This window comes from Temnothorax curvispinosus, unplaced genomic scaffold (genome assembly GCF_003070985.1).
Source record: "Temnothorax curvispinosus isolate PA1 unplaced genomic scaffold, ASM307098v1 QBEX01005482.1, whole genome shotgun sequence".
Taxonomy (NCBI): Eukaryota; Metazoa; Arthropoda; class Insecta; order Hymenoptera; family Formicidae; genus Temnothorax; species Temnothorax curvispinosus.
In genome coordinates, this window is record NW_020215262.1 from 25612 (window position 1) to 45403 (window position 19792).

General features: G+C 40.4%; 1 protein-coding gene across 1 annotated transcript in view; it reads left to right on the top strand.

Moving 5' to 3' along the window:
- Positions 1–19792, top strand: part of LOC112454881 (intraflagellar transport protein 80 homolog) — a gene marked incomplete at its 5' end in the record, with an annotated part of 105899 nt that overhangs the window by 24568 nt on the left and 61539 nt on the right. The window lies entirely within an intron of this gene.

The window sequence follows — 19792 nt, forward strand, 5'->3', positions numbered from 1 at the left end:
GGGAAATTCTACCCCTACTTTGTATGTACAATTCTTTGAGATATGATCATTCGGAACCGGTTTCCAAAAAAATCGGTAACAAAAAATAGTACATTTTATAGCATTCTCCGGAAAATTCTACCCCTACTTCATGTATAATTTTTTGAGATTTAATCAATTATGTTCCGAAAAATTAAAAAAACCGGTTTCCAAAAAGATCGGTAACAAAAACTGTACACATTATGGCGCTCGCCGTAAAATTCTACCCCTACTTCATATACAATTCTTTCAGATTCGGTCAATTAATTCCCGAAAAATTTGAAAAATTTCTAACACCGGCTTCCAAAAAGATCGGTAACGAAAAATTATACACTTTATAGTACTCTCCGGAAAATTCCACCCCTGTTTCATACGTAATTCTTTGAGATTCGGTCAATTATTTCAGGAAAAATTGAAAAAATTAAAAAAACCGGTTTCCAGAAAATCGGTAACAAAAAACTATACACGTCATGGCACTCCCCGGAAAATTCTACCCCTGTTTTATATACTTTTGGTAAAAATTCGGTCCACTAACGAATGAGTAGTTCGCGGACAGACGGACGGACGGACGGACAGACAAACAGTCGGGTTTTATATAATAGTATGATTACATTACATTACGTTACGTTACGTTACGTTACGTTACGTTACGTTACGTTACGTTACGTTACGTTACATTACATTGCGGATTATATATGATCCCAGAACCATACATGATGCAGAATATTCATATATATGAGACTTTAGTAAAAAGTTAATGTGTTCTATACGTGACTTTTACTCGATTCAATTACGGCTTTAACCCAAATTTAGTTCTAATTTGATTCTTATTAAAATGTATTTTGGCTTAAATATTGTATTGTATTGTATTGTATGCGTTTATTGTTTCTCCCCGCAGGGCTTACAAGACGTTTTTTGTGAGAAACGATCCTAAACCTCTTACAAGTACAACTCCCCTTATACCAGACCTGGCCGCGTGCGACCCTTTACATCCTAGTACCCCCCACTCTTTCGGACCCTGCCTCTTCTTTTCTTCCTCCTGGCCGCTTCTTCCGTTGGACTTCCTTGGGACCCCCTATTTCCGTTCTCCATGCTCCAACACCTCAGCTCTCCGCCTCCTCACCGTTCCCGTCTCTGTAACACAGGGATAACCTCCTCCCTTTCCCCCTTATCTCCTCTCCTCTCCCCCCTTCTTCGACCCCCAGCCCTCCCTACCTTTACTTCTTCTCCCATTTCCCCTCGTCATCGTTCCACACAATCTCCTTTCCATCCACCCATATTCTCCTGTTTTCCACCCGCGTTCTTCTTCCCTTGTCTCTCTCTTCTCTTGCCTTCTCCAGCAACCTCAACCTCGTCTTTCTCTCCTCCATGGACAGGTCCTCGTCCACCCCTATTCCCCACCTCTGCCTAATTATCCCATACCTTTCCAACAGCTCCGCTCTCTCCTTCTCATCCTCCAACTCCACTATCAGCACCTCTCTCCTTCCCTCCCCACTTCTTTCCCAGACCCTTCTAATTCTCGGCACTCTACCTAGCACCTTCTCTGCCACCCTTTCCATCATACCTCTCCTTTTTTCTGCGTCCCTCCCGTCTAGCCCCCTCCAGACCACATTCCTCTTTTTTTTCTCTCTTTGCTCCCTCTCCTCTTCCAGCCTCTTTACTCTCTCCTTTAGACTCCTTGACTTCTCGCTTCCTTCCTTCTCTTTTCCCTCGACCTCCTTCTGTGGCCCTTCCCTTTTCTCTTCCGCCTCCTTCTGTGACCCTTTCCTCTTACATTCTACCCAACCCGCCTCCTCCATCTCCCTCTATCTCCGTTCCTCTCCCCGGTCAGCCCCCTCTCTTGCCCCCGCCGCCCTTACTCTTCTTCTCGCCTTCTCCTCCACCCATCCCTCCATCTTCCGATCATCTCCCTTCTGTCTCAAACTATCCTTCTCTCTTCTCCGCCTTCCGTTCCTCTGCTGCCGCTTCCTCCGCCTTTTCCCTTCTCCATCCTGCGACCTCTCTTCTCATCTCCTTCTTCCACTACTCCGCCTCACTGCTCTTTCCCTCTTCCGTCTTGCCTCCCGGCTCGCTCCTTTCACCCGTGCTCTCCTGCCCTCTCTCCACGGTACTCCCCGCTTCTTCTGCCCCCCTTTTCTTCTCTCTAGCACCCTTCTAATCCTCCCTAACTCCTCTGCTATCGTGCTCAGCACCCTCATCAAACCCTCCGACTCCTCCATCTCCCCGCTCTCCTCTCTGCCGCCTTCTCTTCCCCCTGCTACCTTTTTCTCAGCTGTTCTCCGCTTTCACCGTTTCCTCCTCTACCCTCCTTCCCTCTTCCTTGCTCACTCCGCGCCGCACCGTGTTTCGTCGCTGCATCCTCCCCTTCTCTCCTCTCTAATTGACTCTCTACTTCCGCTTTCCGTCCGCTCTTCCGTCTTCTTTCACCTTCTTCCTACAATTAAACTTTTCTTAGCCCCTGCCTCTTGACCCCCCTCTCTCCACTTTCCCACATCTCCTCCACCCCCCGTGCGAGCCTGAATGTGCGTGTGTGTTGTGTCTATCCTGACCCTATCTCTCTTTCTACCCTCTCTGCCTTTCCTCTAACCCCCGTGCATGTGCGTGTTTGTCCTCCACCCTCCGTGCAAGCCTGTGCGTGTGTGTTTACCCCTCCTCTCTCACTCTTCCTTTCTGCCTTTACTAACCTTCCTCTATCCCTCGTGCATGTGCGTGTGTATACGTGCCTCCTACCTCTCTCCTTCTTCCCTCTTACTTACTTTTGCTTTATTCTCTGCCTTCGCCCACTCCTCTCCCTTTCTTCCACTCTAATCTTTGCTCTTTTGTAACGATGCACCCCGTGCACTAAGCATCGTTCCCGGCTAACGACCGCCGGATGCCGCCCGACCGACGACCAGTCGGGCGAAGACCAGGGCGCGGTGCGTCACATTTTAAACGTACTTGAAAACGCACCGTGTGCGCGGGCCAAGCGCGGCACCGGTGCCTCCCGACGAGCGACGACGGGAGCCGAGCCGCCCCGAGGACGAGCGCGGCGCCGCGCCGCCCCACCACATCGCGACGATCGGCGCTCCTAGCGAACCCGCCGCGCCGGGCGGGTATATAAACCGCCGTTCCGGCGAGAAAAGGACACTTCGTCTAAAGATCCGCTACTTCCAAGACGAAACCTATTCCCGACTTCTAGGGAACACGCCAACGAGGTCCGGTGCTCCGAGTCTCGACTGAGAGCTCTCAGGTGTTCCCGCACTCCTTCAGAACTAACCCCGAAGGCACGGTTCCGCGGGGTCGAGCGCGCTCGGCCTCGCAACGAGGGCTCTCGCTGCCGCCGCCCCGGGGCTCCGGAAATCTTCCCTCCTACGTTACGCGTCCCGCACGCATATTACCGCGGCATCCGCGAGCGTACCGGTATTAACGGTAATATACCGAATCCGTCCAGCATCTTAAATACCGCGTCGTTATCGAGTGCACATGCACTACCTGCAATATACCGCGTCCGCCTATGTACTGTAATACGTCTATGTAATATACCGAGCCCGTCGAGTAACGATACCGCGTTCGTTACTAAATACCGCGTCGTTATCGAGTGCACATGCACTACCTGTAATATACCGCGTCCGCCTATGTACTGTAATACGTCTATGTAATATACCGAGCCCGTCGAGTAACGATACCGCGTTCGTTATCAAGTGCACCCGCACTACTTCTTCGTTGTATATACCGCGTTTTGTCCGTCCCTGCGCTATATCAAATACTACCGAGTCCGTCGAAGAGCGGGCTACCGCGTCCGTTAACGAGTGCACCCGCACTGCCCCTTCGTTGTATATATCGCGTTCCACCCGTCCCGGCGCTACATAAAATACCACTTTGTGTATATAATAAGCTAAGCTGAATAAACTGCATGTACCACCTAAATTGATTATTGTCTCTGGGCCTTTCATCGGACTCCTGATCCCGCACGCCAGTCCGCGTTCGATAAAGTCAGGCCGTTACACTTTTTTAATACATCTTTTTCGCCTTCCTTGCTTCCGTATCCTACGCTTTCTCCTCACCTCACCGTCGCCACGTGCCTCTCTGCGCTTTCACTTCACTCGATCGACTCCTTCGATCGACCTATCGATCTCCATCACTCGTCTCTCCTCATTGCTGTGCCGACGCTAGTTGCGTGTCCGCCCATCGACTCTCGCGCCGCCTTCTCGTCGGTTATCTCCTCTCTCCCTCTTACCGACTCGTTCTGCGCTCCAGCTCCGCCCGACGGTCCCGCAGTAATGCTAACCTACTCTTTCAGAGTCGCTGACACCCCGCGCCGGTCCGGACCGTCCACCGGAGCCCACCTCCGCTGTGCCTTCCTGTCACTCTGTGCTGTTACCGTACCAACCATCGCGCCACCACTCCAACCAACCGTCTTGCTCCATGTCATCGCTCCCCTTCCACCACCTCACACCTCCCCCGTCTTAGCCCCTTCTTCCTCCTGTTCCTCGATCTAACCTCCAAACGCATCCTTACTTTTTTCGCTCAGCACTCCTCAACCACGTCATCCTCTACTCCTCCTCCACTTTCCCGATTCCGACTCCGTCCGATTCTCCTCCACCTGCTCCGCCACATTGCTCCGTCTTCCCTGACTTTAGCTCCTCACAAAACTCTTCCTTTTCTCCTCTCACACCTCAGGCCAACCGCACGTGCCATCCCCCCCACGAGCTCCTCCATATTTTGGCTTAAATATTATTTGCAATAAAATTTGTTCCATATTTGTCGGACTTAACATGTAAATATTTGATTCAAATAAAAAAGTTAGACCAATGTTGAGTAGGTATTTATTTGATTTTGGGAAGATTATAAGTTAATTGAAAAATGAAGTATAGATTAAATTTCATGTTTAATTGGCTTTTATTACAATAATACAGTAGTAAATGTCTTCATTATTTTTTTGTTAACGACTTTTACAAAAAGATAATTACACGGTATAGATAATAATTTGTGTCTAACAAGCTGATCTATCCATAAGTTTGTTCAACTGTTATAAATATTCTTGTAGCATGTGTGGTGGTGTTTCCATCTTATTATTATTTTTTATCTTAATACATTTCTTGTGCGTTGACCCACGTTATGTTACGCTGCATTACTATACAAGAGTCTTGTGCGGATACTCTTACAGTCATGATGAACGAATATCTAGAGACGGAGCATGCGCTCTGAATATGCTTCGATACGCGTGCAATTTCAAGTGAGAAGGCATTTGTGTCCCCGTGTGTACCAAGATGGAGGTTTTATAATTACAGTAGAAAAATTAAAAAAAATGGAACACATTTCTGACACAAAAATGAGCAAAAAAGTTCCTTATAATATGGGTCGAAAAAAGTATATTTAAAGAAATACATTGATAGATAGATATTTTGATAATATTGTTATAGATTCATTAATACTAGAACACTATATATTAGAAGAACATGTCTTTATTACGTGTGTCGCTGGCAGCCATTACAGTGGAGTGGCCTGCCGCCTCCTTGCAAGTGGTGCTACATTAATTTAATCACTATAGCAAGCGAAGCCAACGTTAGAACGTATAATCTATAATCTATTATAAATATGTATGACAATAATATATCATCAGGTATTATAATAGCGATAATAGCGATTATATTCATACATATAAGTATATCGTAATAAACCTCAGTTAAGATATTACGCCCAAAATACATTTTATTGGTGATATCACGAAAGAAAAGTATCTGAGACAATGAGTCAAATAAAAATAGGCTGATATATACATAAATATATTTTATATAGTTATATAAATATATCAGCCTATTTTTAGTTGATGTGGTATCACAAAAAATAGGCTGATATATAAATATATTTTATATAGTTATATAAATATATCGGCCTATTTTTATTTAACTCATTGTCTCAGTTAAATACTTTTCTTTCGTAATATCACCAATCCGTACAAAATTACCTTTTTTAAAAAAAAGGTAAAAAAAGGCGCCAAGTACAGGGCCGGCGAAGTAAAATTTTTCAGATATAGTAATTTAAATCGACCGTGACTGGCAATATATAACGTCTTTTCGATGTGAACATTGGAAAAACTATGAGCCAACCTGCTTTGTCGGATTCACACAGCACTTTTCCGGATCAATCATCGAGACATTATTAATTTTGACCATGAGTTTTCCAATGGTCACATCGAAAAGACGTTATATTGCCAGTCACGGTCGATTTAAATTACTTTAATTGTTATTCTGTATACTAGCGAAGAAAATTCATTATTCTGTTTATTATACACCGTTGACTGAAGAATCGGTGCTCCATCTTATAGTTGTTATTGCGATAAATATTACCACAGCCCTAGTGGTCGAATTGGCACAACACCCGCACGGTATACGGGAGATTCCAGGTTCAAACCCTGGCTGGGGTAATATTTTTTCGCAATAAAAATTTATTTAATTTAGAAATTACATCAACTGACCAAAACTCATGGTCGAAATTAATAATGTCTCGATGATTGATCCGGAAAAGTGCTGTGTGAATCCGACAAAGCAGGTTGGCTCACAGTTTTCCAATGTTCACATCGAAAAGACGTACAGTCACGGTCGATTTAAATTACTTTAATTAAAATTTTTCAGTGTATGGATGAGTAGCCGGCGGACATTTGGAGAGGGGGGAGGTGGAAATAAATATTCACATTTATTTACATGGCAAAAGTAGCTGCTCTAATATTATTTTTCTTTATAAATGAATTGATTAGCTCCTCTTCGTCTAATCTCTCTACAAGATCTTGATGCGTATATAATATCGCAATATTATTTAACCGCTTTTGATGCATCGTTGATCTCAAATAATTTTTTAATAATCTTAAATGCGAAAATGATCTCTCATTTGTACACGACGTTGCGGGAATTGTTAAAAGCACGCGAACTAATTTTTTGTACTCGGGTACAAGATCGCCGATTTCGCGATTGTCTTGCAGAAATTTTACATCAGCCAAACACTGAAAAGTAATTTTTCTTAATGATGCGATTTCGAAAAACATGTTACTATGCAATTTCAGTTTTTGTTCGTCGAAATCGTTCGATCTGTCAGATTTTGGTACCGAGTTATTACAATTATAAAACTTAACTATTTTGTCTACGCTAATATTTTGCTTGCCTACCACAAAATCTTCGAAAGAATTTAGCAGCGTCATGGTTTTCGAATTGAATCGTTCATTCATCGACATCAAAACTTGATCAAAAATTTCAAAGTAGATCCTGCGATAATATTCTTTCGGTGTTTGAAAAGTATGAGTCTTGCTCGCACTACTTGTTTCAAGGCGCTTAGGTAGTTTACGCGGACAATATACTTCGGGTTCTTCTAACCCCAGTGCCTTACCACCTTCCGTAGATATAACCCATATATTATCGAATTTTGATTCTCGCATTTGTTTTAGGCTATCCATATAACTGCCGTAACTTTTTTATGTGATTCGTTTACATTTAGGCTCGATTTTTCTAGCTCAGTATTTAGAATTTCGATGAGGTGAAAAATCTCAATTATCAAAGTTAATAGAAAGTAGAATTCGAAGGTTTCTAAATACTTGATGAATCCTGCTGCTTTTTGTTGATGTACTGCAATCCAGTGTTCGATCAAGACTCATTTCGTCAAAAAATGTTAAGGCAGCTGTATAATTGTCTTTATCGTGTATAGTCTTTAAAGATTAAATCCGCATACACCACCTAAAAAATAGTTTCAAATATTATTTCGAATAAGGATAGAGTGTAAGAAAATTATTATCTTGATATGCCGCCTTTTATATGTCGTCGCTTTCACCAAGGTTTTTCTTATATATATTAGGCCGCTGAATACGAATTTTTTATTGAATGCTATAAAATGAGTCATTCATTGTTTATAACAATTTTTTTAAATAATTAATTTGGAATTTTTCATTTCTGAAAAAATTTTTTCACATTTTTTAGGTCATTTAGGACAAAAAAGGTTGATACTGACATTTGCGTAGAATGCAAACTTTCGTAAGAAGAAAATCCCAAAGTTTAAAAAAAATTCGATTCACAATTTTTGACAAATTACCACATGGATACCTTATTCTTAGCTTATTTTTAATCCAGCTATATCTTCTATACTACATTATAAGTAAAAAATGTTTTTTATATTTATTTTATAATTTTGTTATTTATTGAAGCATATACTTTACTGTTTGTTTAGTGCAATGAATTGTTTTCATTTTTTTTAAGCTTTCCACGAATGTAATTTTGATTCAAGAAGATATATTTTTTAAAACATCGATTGATTTTTTAAATGCAAATTATGTGATTGTATTTTACAAAATGATGAAAATAACTACAAACTCTGTTATTATAACATAATTATTCATTTACCTTGTTGGACAATAGGGACTTAATTTCGGGCTGTCTCCAGATTGCAGATTCTTAAATTGCGCCATTCGTTTGGGCGAGTCACGTATAAAGTTTATGATGTCTTTAACAATTTCAATGAAATTTCGAGCACACGGCACATGTTCAATAGCATTTTGGACAACAAGATTTAGCGTATGTGCATTACAATATAGCTCGTGGTTCTATCTCTTTTATACGTGTTTGCAAGCCCGTAATTCGCCCACTAACATTCGACGCACACCATCGTAACACTGTCTTCTTATGTTACTTAATTTTAAATTAAATCGAGTAAGCACGTCTTTTACAATACCAATAAGCGTTTCTGAATTTGTTTTTCCAGATTCATAGAATTCCATGAAAGGATAAAGTTCCGAAAACCGCCGACCTCCAATTTCGATGAAACTTTGTGAAATGCTTCGTTTTGGGATAAAATAAAAGCCCTTAAAAAGAATTTTGGCGACTTCTATGATAAAACCATTTTTTGAGATAAAATGATAAAAAATATAGGGCTGTTCGATAAATGTGCATAAAAGGTCGAACCTCACCGATGACCTTGACCTTGACATATGTTGTCAAGGTCACCCTCCTGAGTGACCTTCAGAAGGTTTTAGCCGGCGGTCACTGTTCATTAAAAAGTTATAAACAAAAGAAGTTTGGAAAATATAGCAGCTATTTTGAGTATTGGAAGACATAAATGATTAATATATACGTCGAAATAGTTCACACATACAATTTTTTTTGTTTAGTTTTTGTTTAGTTTTGTTTAGTTTAGTGACGCGCTTTAAACACTTAAATACTTTTAAAGCGCGTCATCTAACCTATGTAGATTAGTGACGCGCTTTAAGGGGATGCTGGAGTAGTAGCAATTATCGACATTTTTTTGCTGACACTTAACTTTGAATTGGCTTTACGGAATTGAAAAAACTTTTTTACAAAATTAAAGTACGCATAAAAACGGAGGGTGCTAGCGTTGATTTTACATCAAAAACAAAAAAAAAAAATAAAAAAATTATATGTATGACGTGACAACATTTGCTGCACATAAAAATTTAGACTTTGTACGTATAAAATAAGCATACAGCACCATCGGAATTGCAAAAAAAAATAATGTTGTGCTTTCAGAAATAAACTTAGAAGCTTTAGTATAAGAGAAAATTGTCGTTGAAAATCTCATATGTATGTATGCGTGCGGAGTAGTATTAATTGCGTGTAGTGAAAGATGGCGCAGCAATCGAAACAAGAACAGATGCCTCTCGTTAGACAAGGGCAGATATAGGCGGTAATGTAGAAAATGATAGAAAACAAATTAGAACAGAATTAAAAATGTTTGACATTATCGACATCAAGTAAGTTCGGCCTTCACTCCAGCATCCCCTTAAATAGTTAAATACTGTTAAAGCGCGTCATCTAACCTATGTAGATTAGTGACGCGCTTTAAACAATTAAATACTTTTAAAGCGCGTCATTTAACCTATATGTAAGTATTCTTTGCTTTAACAAAAAGACTTCAATTTATCAACAATTTACTGCTTTAAATGTTGTGTTTTGGTAAAGCAGCGACTTTCTCGCGAAATAAAGTATTCACTGCATTAACAAAAAAACTTTAATTTATCAACAATTTACTGTTTTAAATGTTGTGTTTTGTGCGAATTTATGTGGCGTCGTCGTGTACGTTAAACTTAACGTAGACCCGTTCGACCAACTATTAAAGGATATTAAAACAATTTATCCAGGAATAACCAAGTAAAATATATTACAAAGCATATTATTTATGTATTCTGTTGTAAGTATATAATAAAAACATAAAATTATTCAATAAAAACAGTATTTATTCAACTTATAACATCCCGTAAAATTATGAAGGTGTTCGTATATTTTTTATCATTTTATCTTAAAAAATGGATTTATCATAGGAATCGCCAAAATTCCTTTTAAGGGCTTTCATTTTAACCCAAAACGAAGCTTTTCACAAAGTTTAATCGAAATCGAAGGTCGGCGGTTTTCGGAACTCCACCCCCATGAAAATTTCTTTTGTCGATAAATCGTCTAACGATATTTGGAAGCATATAGAGACTTGTTCCAATCTTGATACGTCAGATGTTTTGTTCAGAGTTACAGCATAAAAAATTCACAAAATTCCAAATTTTTTAGCCGGTTGCACTACTCCTCCCCCTCCATGAATAATATTTCAGCTTCCATCAGAGTATGGAATTCCATACTCTAGAAATGTCAGTATGGAATACTCCATACTAACCATAGCGGTTTCAATTAACAAAAGATTCGCTCGACAAAGCAACAGCTAAATAATTTACAAATGGCCAATTTCGAGCTATTACCAGATGTTAGAAAAATATTTAATACATTCAATTATAGTATACAGACTTATTTACGTTTCGTGCCTTACTTGGCCTTCTTCAGAACAATACAAAATTATAAAGAAAAACGCATTATAATAGATCGCATTATTCTACGAACAAAAGGAATCAATTCGTTCCAACGCGATTTTCATTAATACGGTCTCACCCAAGTAATTGGACAGTCATATTGAAGTCAGAAGTATAAAGTCAATTATTCGTCAATCTACACGCAGAATCGGTCGTTTCCTTCGCTGCATGACACTTATGCGCCCATGAAACCAGTATAGATGTAAGATCCTTTGTCGCCAAACCATCTTAGTGACAACTATATTAGAGTTAGAACTTACATAAGAACCAAAACGAAAATTCGATTAAAACGAGTTTAGCCTTATAAACGGACTCACATAAGCGGTCGATGAAACAAAGAACTAGGGTGAATTCCTTCCATCGTTTCACAAAGCGTGTGTTCGTCGCGAAGGATAACAGACGACTGAGACAATACCCGCATCACAAGGGCACGATTATTGTTATTAACAGAAACGATCATTGTTATTAACAGAACATTTAAGATAACCGACTCAAAATATCAAAATAAGGGATCGTTTAGTAGTTCCGTGTCCTTATTTAAATTTATACCATTAGTTTGCTTTTTTATATGTATCATTTCTGCGGTTAATCTCTTTTTGTAATTATGCTCAATTTCTAGGATGCGTGCATTTGATTAAAAAGTGGCTATAGAAGGAATATATTTCTAAGAAACAATATTTTTTCCTACATTCCAGCGATTCTACACTTCCAAAAGCTTACGGTCTTCCAAAGATTCACAAAAAGAACGTTCCTTTTAGAATAATAGTCTCACCTGTCAACACGGCACTGTATAATCTTGCAGCTTTTCTGCCGAAAATTTTAGTTGATAGTTTATCAAAACCAAAGAGCCACGTCAACAACAGTTTTGAATTGTGTACTGACCTATCGAAAATAAAAGTGCAGAAGTCGGAGATTCTGATCTCATTGGACGCGGTATCACTGTTTACGAATATTCCACCTAAATTGGTCGTAGAGGGTTTAAAAAAGAGATGGAAGTTTATAAAAACAAAAACAAGTTTATCTCGTGGTGAATTTATGCAGTCAAATTTGTATTGGCTTCTACTTTTTTCACGTTTAACGGTGTCACCTATAAGCAGACATTTGGATCTCCAATGGGCTCCCCTTTATCCCCGACAGTGGCCGACATTGTTATGGAGGATTTGGAGGAAAGGGTTTTGGGCGCATTGGACTTCCATCTATCGTTTTACAAGCGCTATGTGGACGACATTGTTATGAAGATTCCTAAGGATAACGTTCAGGATGTTCTGGATTACTTTAATAGTTATCATAATAGACTTAATTTTACAATAGAGTACAAAAATAATGGCCGTCTTAGCTTTCTGGATTTGATGTTGATTGTAAGGGGAGACACGATTATAACAGATTAGTCCCACAAAGAAACCTTTTCTGGTAGGCTATTGTCCTTCTTTTCTAATCATCCTATTCAACACAAAATAGGAACAATCTATAGCCTAGTGGACAGAGCAATCATGTTATCACATCCCAGCTTTTATAATGAAAATTTAAATTTTGTCATCAATGTATTGCTTAGAAACGGATATCCCATCGATCTAATATTCTTGCATATTAATAAAAGACTGAGGAAACTTCAGTCCACAAAGAATAATACGGGTAATGATTCCGAATGTGCACAGCAAATAAAAAGTTTTATTGTTATGCCGTATTTAAAACATACTTCCGAGATCATCGCCTCAGCAGTCGATAAATCTGAAAATTCTGTGGGATACCGCACTCTTAACAATCTTAGTAGCATCATTAAGGTCCATAAAGATAAGAACGCCCATTTTTTCAATAATGACGTAATTTACAAAATCTGTTGTAAAAATTGTGATGCCTCTTACGTCGGTCAGACGAAGAGGCAATTACAAACCAGATTAAAGAAACATAAAAGGAATATAAGATTAGACGAGTCCAAACATTCAGTTGTCTCAGAGCATACCACAAAATACAATCATTCATTTGACTGGGAAAATGCACGCATCCTAGAAATTGAGCATAATTACAAAAAGAGATTAACCGCAGAAATGATACATATAAAAAAGCAAATTAATGGTATAAATTTAAATAAGGACACGGAACTACTAAACGATCCCTTATTTTGATATTTTAAGTCGGTTATCTTAAATGTTCTGTTAATAACAATGATCGTTTACTGTGCCCTTGCGATGCGGGTATTGTCTCAGTCGTCTGTTATCCTTCGCGACGAACACACGCTTTGTGAAACGATGGAAGGAATTCACCCTAGTTCTTTGTTTCATCGACCGCTTATGTGAGTCCGTTTATAAGGCTAAACTCGTTTTAATCGAATTTTCGTTTTGGTTCTTATGTAAGTTCTAACTCTAATATAGTTGTCACTAAGATGGTTTGGCGACAAAGGATCTTACATCTATACGGGTTTCATGGGCGCATAAGTGTCATGCAGCGAAGGAAACGACCGATTCTGCGTGTAGATTGACGAATAATTGACTTTATACTTCTGACTTCAATATGATTGTCCAATTACTTGGGTGAGACCGTATTAATGAAAATCGCGTTGGATCAAATTGATTCGTTTTGTTCGTAGAATAATGCGATCTATTATAATGCGTTTTTCTTTATAATTTTGTATTGTTCAAAAGAAGGCCAAGTAAGGCACGAAACGTAAACAAGTCTGTAGACTATTATTGAACGTATTAAATATTTTTCTAACATCTGGTAATAGCTCGAAATTGGCCGTTTGTAAATTATTTAGCTATAGCGGTTTCGCCGGCCCTGGCCAAGTACACGCATAGTAGTGTATATGTATTATGTTGTTACCTTGAAAAAAACAAAGTGGTAGTATTGTTGCGGCACTGCGCCTTCGCGCTGAGACACCAGTTGCTTCGCTCGCGAGTAGCTTCAAGCCGAAGCGCGTTCCCTGACGACGGGATGTATTGATCGGCGAATCAATTACTGTCAACTGTCAGATTTTGTCTTGAGTTGCTGGACTGTTCGGACGTGTGTCCGCACCCTTCTGTATCGAGATAATAATAAACGTTGAGATTGTTTGTTTCTTTATAAACGCGGTGTTTCTCTTATTTCCGCGGGCTTCGGGAGTGCGAGTGCGTGAGTGCGAGTGTGTGTTAGTGCAACGCGGTTGTTGTGCTTTTGGGTGCAAGGAATATCTCGTGCATGTATGGAAAGACTTTATTTCTCGTCACGTGTACAATCGTGCGGGTGTCTCCGAGAGGTGTGTGTGTCATTCGCTTAGTTACGACTTCTCTAATGAAGCATCGCGCAACATCCTCCTCTTTTTATAACAAAAATCGAAATGCTTACTAAAGCTTACAAGGTATAGCTCAAACAAAATTCTGTGATTCTTTTTTAACCGACGAAACTAATCTTTGGTGTATTAATACATAAATCAAATCTAAGCTAATCAAGCTAAGCAAATCAAAGCTAAACATAAAACAAAATCAAAATTCCAACTTAAATCTCTCTACTCGTTTTAATTAACACGTCGGTGTCCCTAAATGTTGATAATGCAATCTTCTCGGCGTGCAATGTTGGCGACTACTTTGTCGCAACGGTTCCGGTTGCTCAGCCGGCGCTGGTTTTTTATCCGCCTCCTGCCGCGGCTGATCTTTATTAGCTACTATTCCCCAATCGTCCTCATCTTCATCGTCGTCTTCCATCGCTCGTCAGGTTGATTCCAGAAAACTCCGGTTACGTCGCAACAATCCTCCCGAGTACCGTACGTCATACGACCTTGGTTCAGTACGACGACGCACAACAGTGTCATATGCTCGCTGGTCCTTTATCCATACCAGTTCACCTGGCATCAATTCTGGTAGCTCTCGCACTCGATGTCTTTTGTCGTACTGCTGTTTGCTGCGAAGCTTTCCCGCCCATAGCTGTTGGCGGTATGCTTTCAGATCAGGCCATTTGGGTGTAGTGTCATCGCCGAACATGGTACCGGCGTGCGAAGTTTTCTTCCCATGAGTAATTCACACGGGCTGCTACCTGTTTCCAGAGGAGAAGTGCGATACACCAATAAACCTAGAGTAGGTTCTGTTTCCTTCTTCAAGATACGCTTGACTGTCTTTACTGCCGCTTCTACCTTCCCGTTGCTTTGTGGATATCTCGGGCTGCTTGTAACTATGGCAAACCCGAAGTTCTCGGCAAACTGCTTGTATTCCTGACTGCTGAACTGTGGGCCATTGTCTGAGCGTACCTGCTCTGGAATTCCGTGTCTCCCGAATATGTCCTTCATCTTCGCGATTGTACTAGCTGCTGTAGTTGATGACATGTATACGACCTCTGGATACCGAGAGAAACAATCAACCATCACCAGATAGTGTCTTCCTTCTCTTTCACAGAAGTCCACCGCTACTTCCTGCCATGGTTGTTCAGGTGGTTCTGTCACTATTAGGGGTTCCTTGGTTTGCAAACGATGTTCCAAACATATAGTGCATTTCAAGCACTGTGCTCGCACATCCGCATTGACATCTGGCCACCATACGGATTGCCTGGCTCGTCCCTGACATTTCTTCTCTCCTAAATGACCCTGATGTATCCTCTCGAGTACTTCGTTGCGTAGACCTTTTGGTATGTGTATCCGCGTGCCGCATAGGAGGGTCCCATCTGGTGTCACCGTCAGGATACCTCTTTCCTCAAAATATGGTAATAGCTTTTCTGGTACATCTCTGCGATACCTCGGCCATCCTTCTCGCACATATTTCAGAACAGCTTGGGTAACCATGTCCTTATTTTGCATCTCACGTATTTTGACCGCAAACTGATCGGACATCCGTCTCTTAACAACTGCTTGTACAAACTTTTCGATGCCTTCGTCATACAAGCAATCCTCGGCGTCACAGGCATCTGACAACGATGCCCGCGAGAGTGTATCCGCAGTCATCAATGCTTTCCCTGCAACATACTCAACAACATAAGCAAAACGCATTAGTCTCATTCGAAACCGTTGCAATCTCGGGGAGAGATCACTAATAGGCTTGGATCCTAAAATCGAGATCAATGGCTTATGATCCGTCCTTAAGACAAAGTCTGGCGCTCCTATGATGAACGCTGCAAACTTCTCACACGCCCACGTTAATGCTAACGCCTCCTTTTCTATTTGAGCGTATCTCTTTTCGGTTTCGGATAGAGCCCTAGATGCATAGTAGACTGGTCTCCAATCTTCTTGTTTTTCTTCGAGTTGTTCTAAAACTGCTCCTAATCCATAAGACAAAGAGTCTGCCGAAATTCTTGTCTTCTTATTCGTGCTAAAGAGAGCAAGCGCTGGGGCTCCAATCAATCTCTTCTTGATCTCCCTGAAGGCTTTTTCTTGAGGTGAGTCTCATACAAATTTGACGCTATCCTTCAACAGTTGTCTCAATGGTTTGGTGATATCTGCAAGATGCTCTATAAACTTTAACTGGAAATGGACCATTCTCAAAAACCTTTTCACCTCGGTAGCTTTGGTTGGCCTCTCCATGCTGGTTATGGCTTTCACTTTCTCAGGATCAGGTTTCACACCCTCATCCGCTGATACAATGTATCCCAAGAATCTTACACGCTTTTGTCTGAAGACACACTTTTCTTTGTTCAACGTCAGACCTGCTTTTGATAGACGTTGCAATACTGCACGCAGGCATTTATCATGCTCTCCAAGAGTTATTCCATGAACGAGAACGTCATCCGATAAGTTTACTACATTCTGAAGTCCATCCAATACATTGGACATTTTTTCTTGAAAGTGTTCCGCGCTGGGACACAAACCCATCGGTAGTCTATTACAGCAGTAGCGACCAAATGGCGTGATGAAAGTAGTTGTGTGTCGGCAACATTTACATAAAGGCACTTGATGATATCCCTTGTTCGCATCGAGAAGGGAAAACCAGCGGGCTTCTCCTAGCTGAGCAAGATTTTCTTCAACACTCGGCATGATATAGCGGTTTCTTACAACGCATTTATTAAGTTCAGTGTAGTTTATGCAAATCCTCACATCTTTCTTGTTAGCCTTAAGCACAGCAACCATTGGCGCGCACCATTCCGTCGGTTCGACGACTCGGCTGATCACGCCCAACTCTTCTAACCGCTCTAGTTCTTCTTTAACCTTGTGCATAAGATGCAGCGGAACTCTGCGAGGCACTGATACTGCATACGGTTTGGTATCTGGTTTAAAACCAATGTGGTAAGGTTTGCACTTTTTGAGACATCCTAACCCTTCAAATACACTACTGAATTCATTTTCAGGTTTGGTGTTACTTACTTCATCAATGTCCATGTCTATTACCCAATCTAACATGCATAACGCTCTAATGGCCGGACGGCCCAACAACGGCTGCATGTTTTCCTTGACGACATATATGTAGTTGATGGCTGCTTTATTCCGCCACTCTATTTTAGCCTGCAACTTACCAAGCACGTTGAGAGGTATTGAGTCTCCCACTTGCAGTCCTTTACTTGCGTTTGTCAACGCAATTCCGACTAGATGCTGCCTATATAGAGTTCTTCACTTATCACCGTCACGTCAGCTCCAGTATCCGCCTTGACTGGTATCTCTGTTCCGTTAATGCTTACACGCGCCATCCACGGCGGCTCGGAGTGCGCTGTGTTTTTATTCTATCTATGTTTCTTTGCTGCTTCTTGTCCTTGGTACTCTGTGTCTTGCATTGTCCCTTTTTTTCTTCTTTCATTATAGCTTGTACGCCGCCCAAGTAAAGATCTTCCTTGTCGTCTTCCTTTTCGGCTGCATTCTTACCATCGTCTCTATTTATTTCATGCACGGCTTTCTTTCTGCACATTGCCGCCCAGGGTCCTGTTTTTTTGCATACATTGCATGCAGATTGCTTGGCTGGGCACAAGGAGAATGCATGTTGCGGTGTTGTGCCACATCGGGTGCACCGTTTCGACGTTGCTGCCTCTTCCTTCTTATGCTGTCGGTGGAAACCTTTTGAGTACTGCTTGCCATGTGTTCCGCGGGAATTCCTGACTCTGTCGAGGTTAGCTGCTCCCTCCGTTCCTTTTAGAACTGCCTGCTGTGTTCTGACCTCTTCTTTTGTTTGTACTTTCATTACAGCCTTTTCTAGTGTGAGCTCAGGGTCACATTGCAGCATTTCCGATAGCCTTTGGTCCCGAATGCCTGCTACAATTCGGTCTCTGATAAGTTCGTCTTTTAGTGCACCGAAATTACATGTTTTCGCTAACTGTTAGAGATCCGCGATAAAATCTTCTACCGTTTCCTCGTTTTGTTGTGTGCGCCTATTGAATTGTGCTCGTTCTAATACTATGTTTATGCAAGCTCCGAAATGTTTTTCGAACTTTTTATGTATTGTCTTATAGCTTTTTGCTTCTATACAACTGAGTTTAAACGATAGCAGAATGTCTTCCGCACGCGGTTCCATTAAGTATACGAACTGATTAACTTGCGTTTCCTCTGACTGATTTGCAGTGCTACTGCCTTGACGGTATCGTTCCCATCTCGTGGACCATCGCTGCCAATCCTCCGATCGGAAACTGAAATTTGGCGGAGGAGGTAATTGCACGGCTGCCGCCATGTATATCGAGAGCTGTGAGCTGCCGCTTTCACCACCCGGCATCGTGTCGACTTAACCTCTCACACAGATTTTGCACCTGTCTTCGCTGCTTTGCGATTATGCACTCGACTTTGATTGTCCCTTTTATTCGTTACGGGTTCGTACGTTACCACGCTGCCACCATGTTGTGCTTTCGGGTGCAAGGAATATCTCGTGTAATGTATGAAAAGACTTTATTGCTCGTCACGTGTACAATCGTGCGGGTGTCTCCGAGAGGTGTGTGTGTCATTCGCTTAGTTACCGACTTGCCGAACTCTCAGCGCCTCTGTCTCCATCTCGCGTGCCCTCTACGATTTCTCTAATAAAGCATTGCGCAACAGCGGTGAGCGCAACAGTATTATACCTCTAAATAGCTTTGCACCATGCACATACTGTTTATAAAATGCGTAATACTACAAAAAGGCGTAATATCCGTACAAAATTACTTTTCTTAAAAAAAGGTAAAGAAAGGCGCTAAGTACACGTATAGTAGTGTATATGTTGTTACCTCGAAAAAAATAGTGGTAGTATTATACCTCGAAAAACCCTAAGTAACAAGTGGTAGACGTAATATCTTTGTACCTCGCAAAAAACTTAAGTAAGAAGTAATACGTAATTATCTTTGTATCTCAAAAAATCTCGAAAAAACCTAAGCAGTAGTATCTTTATTTCCAAAAAATTATATCACAAAATTACGTTACCTTATCAAAGAAAAGTCGCGCTTCAAGTGATTTATTACAAAAAAGAAATGATATTTCTTTAAATTACAGCGCCAATTACAGAGAGAACATATATATTGCCTCAAAAAATAATTGTTGCACTACTTTGAAAAATCTTTACATTGTATCAATTACAAACAGAATGTACGATAACAATTTTATAAGATTAAAAAATTTTATTTAAATTTAACAAGAGAATACAAGATATTTAAATACAAAGTTTACATGTGTATTTTTTAGTGGTCACAAAGAATTACAGAGGTAACAGTACAAAATAAAAATATTTTATTAAAATATTTAAATCCAACGAGGGAATACAAGGTATTTAAATACAAAGTTTATATATATGTATTTTTCAATAGAATAAAAGATTTAATCACAAAGAATTACAGAGGTAACAGTACAAAATAAAAATATTTTATTAAAATACATAAATTTTTTTTGTAAAAAAACTTGGCGCTGCTAGACCTCGAAATTTTAAATAAATGAGAACAACAATAAATAAAAACAAATAAGTGTCCGATTTCGCTCGATAAAACAATAGCTAAATAATAGAAACGGCCAAATTACGAGCTATTAATAGGTGTATATTTATTAAAATCAATTTAACAACGAATGTGTTCGCAATATAAAAAAACAACGTTAACGTTTCGAGCCTTACTTGGCCTTCT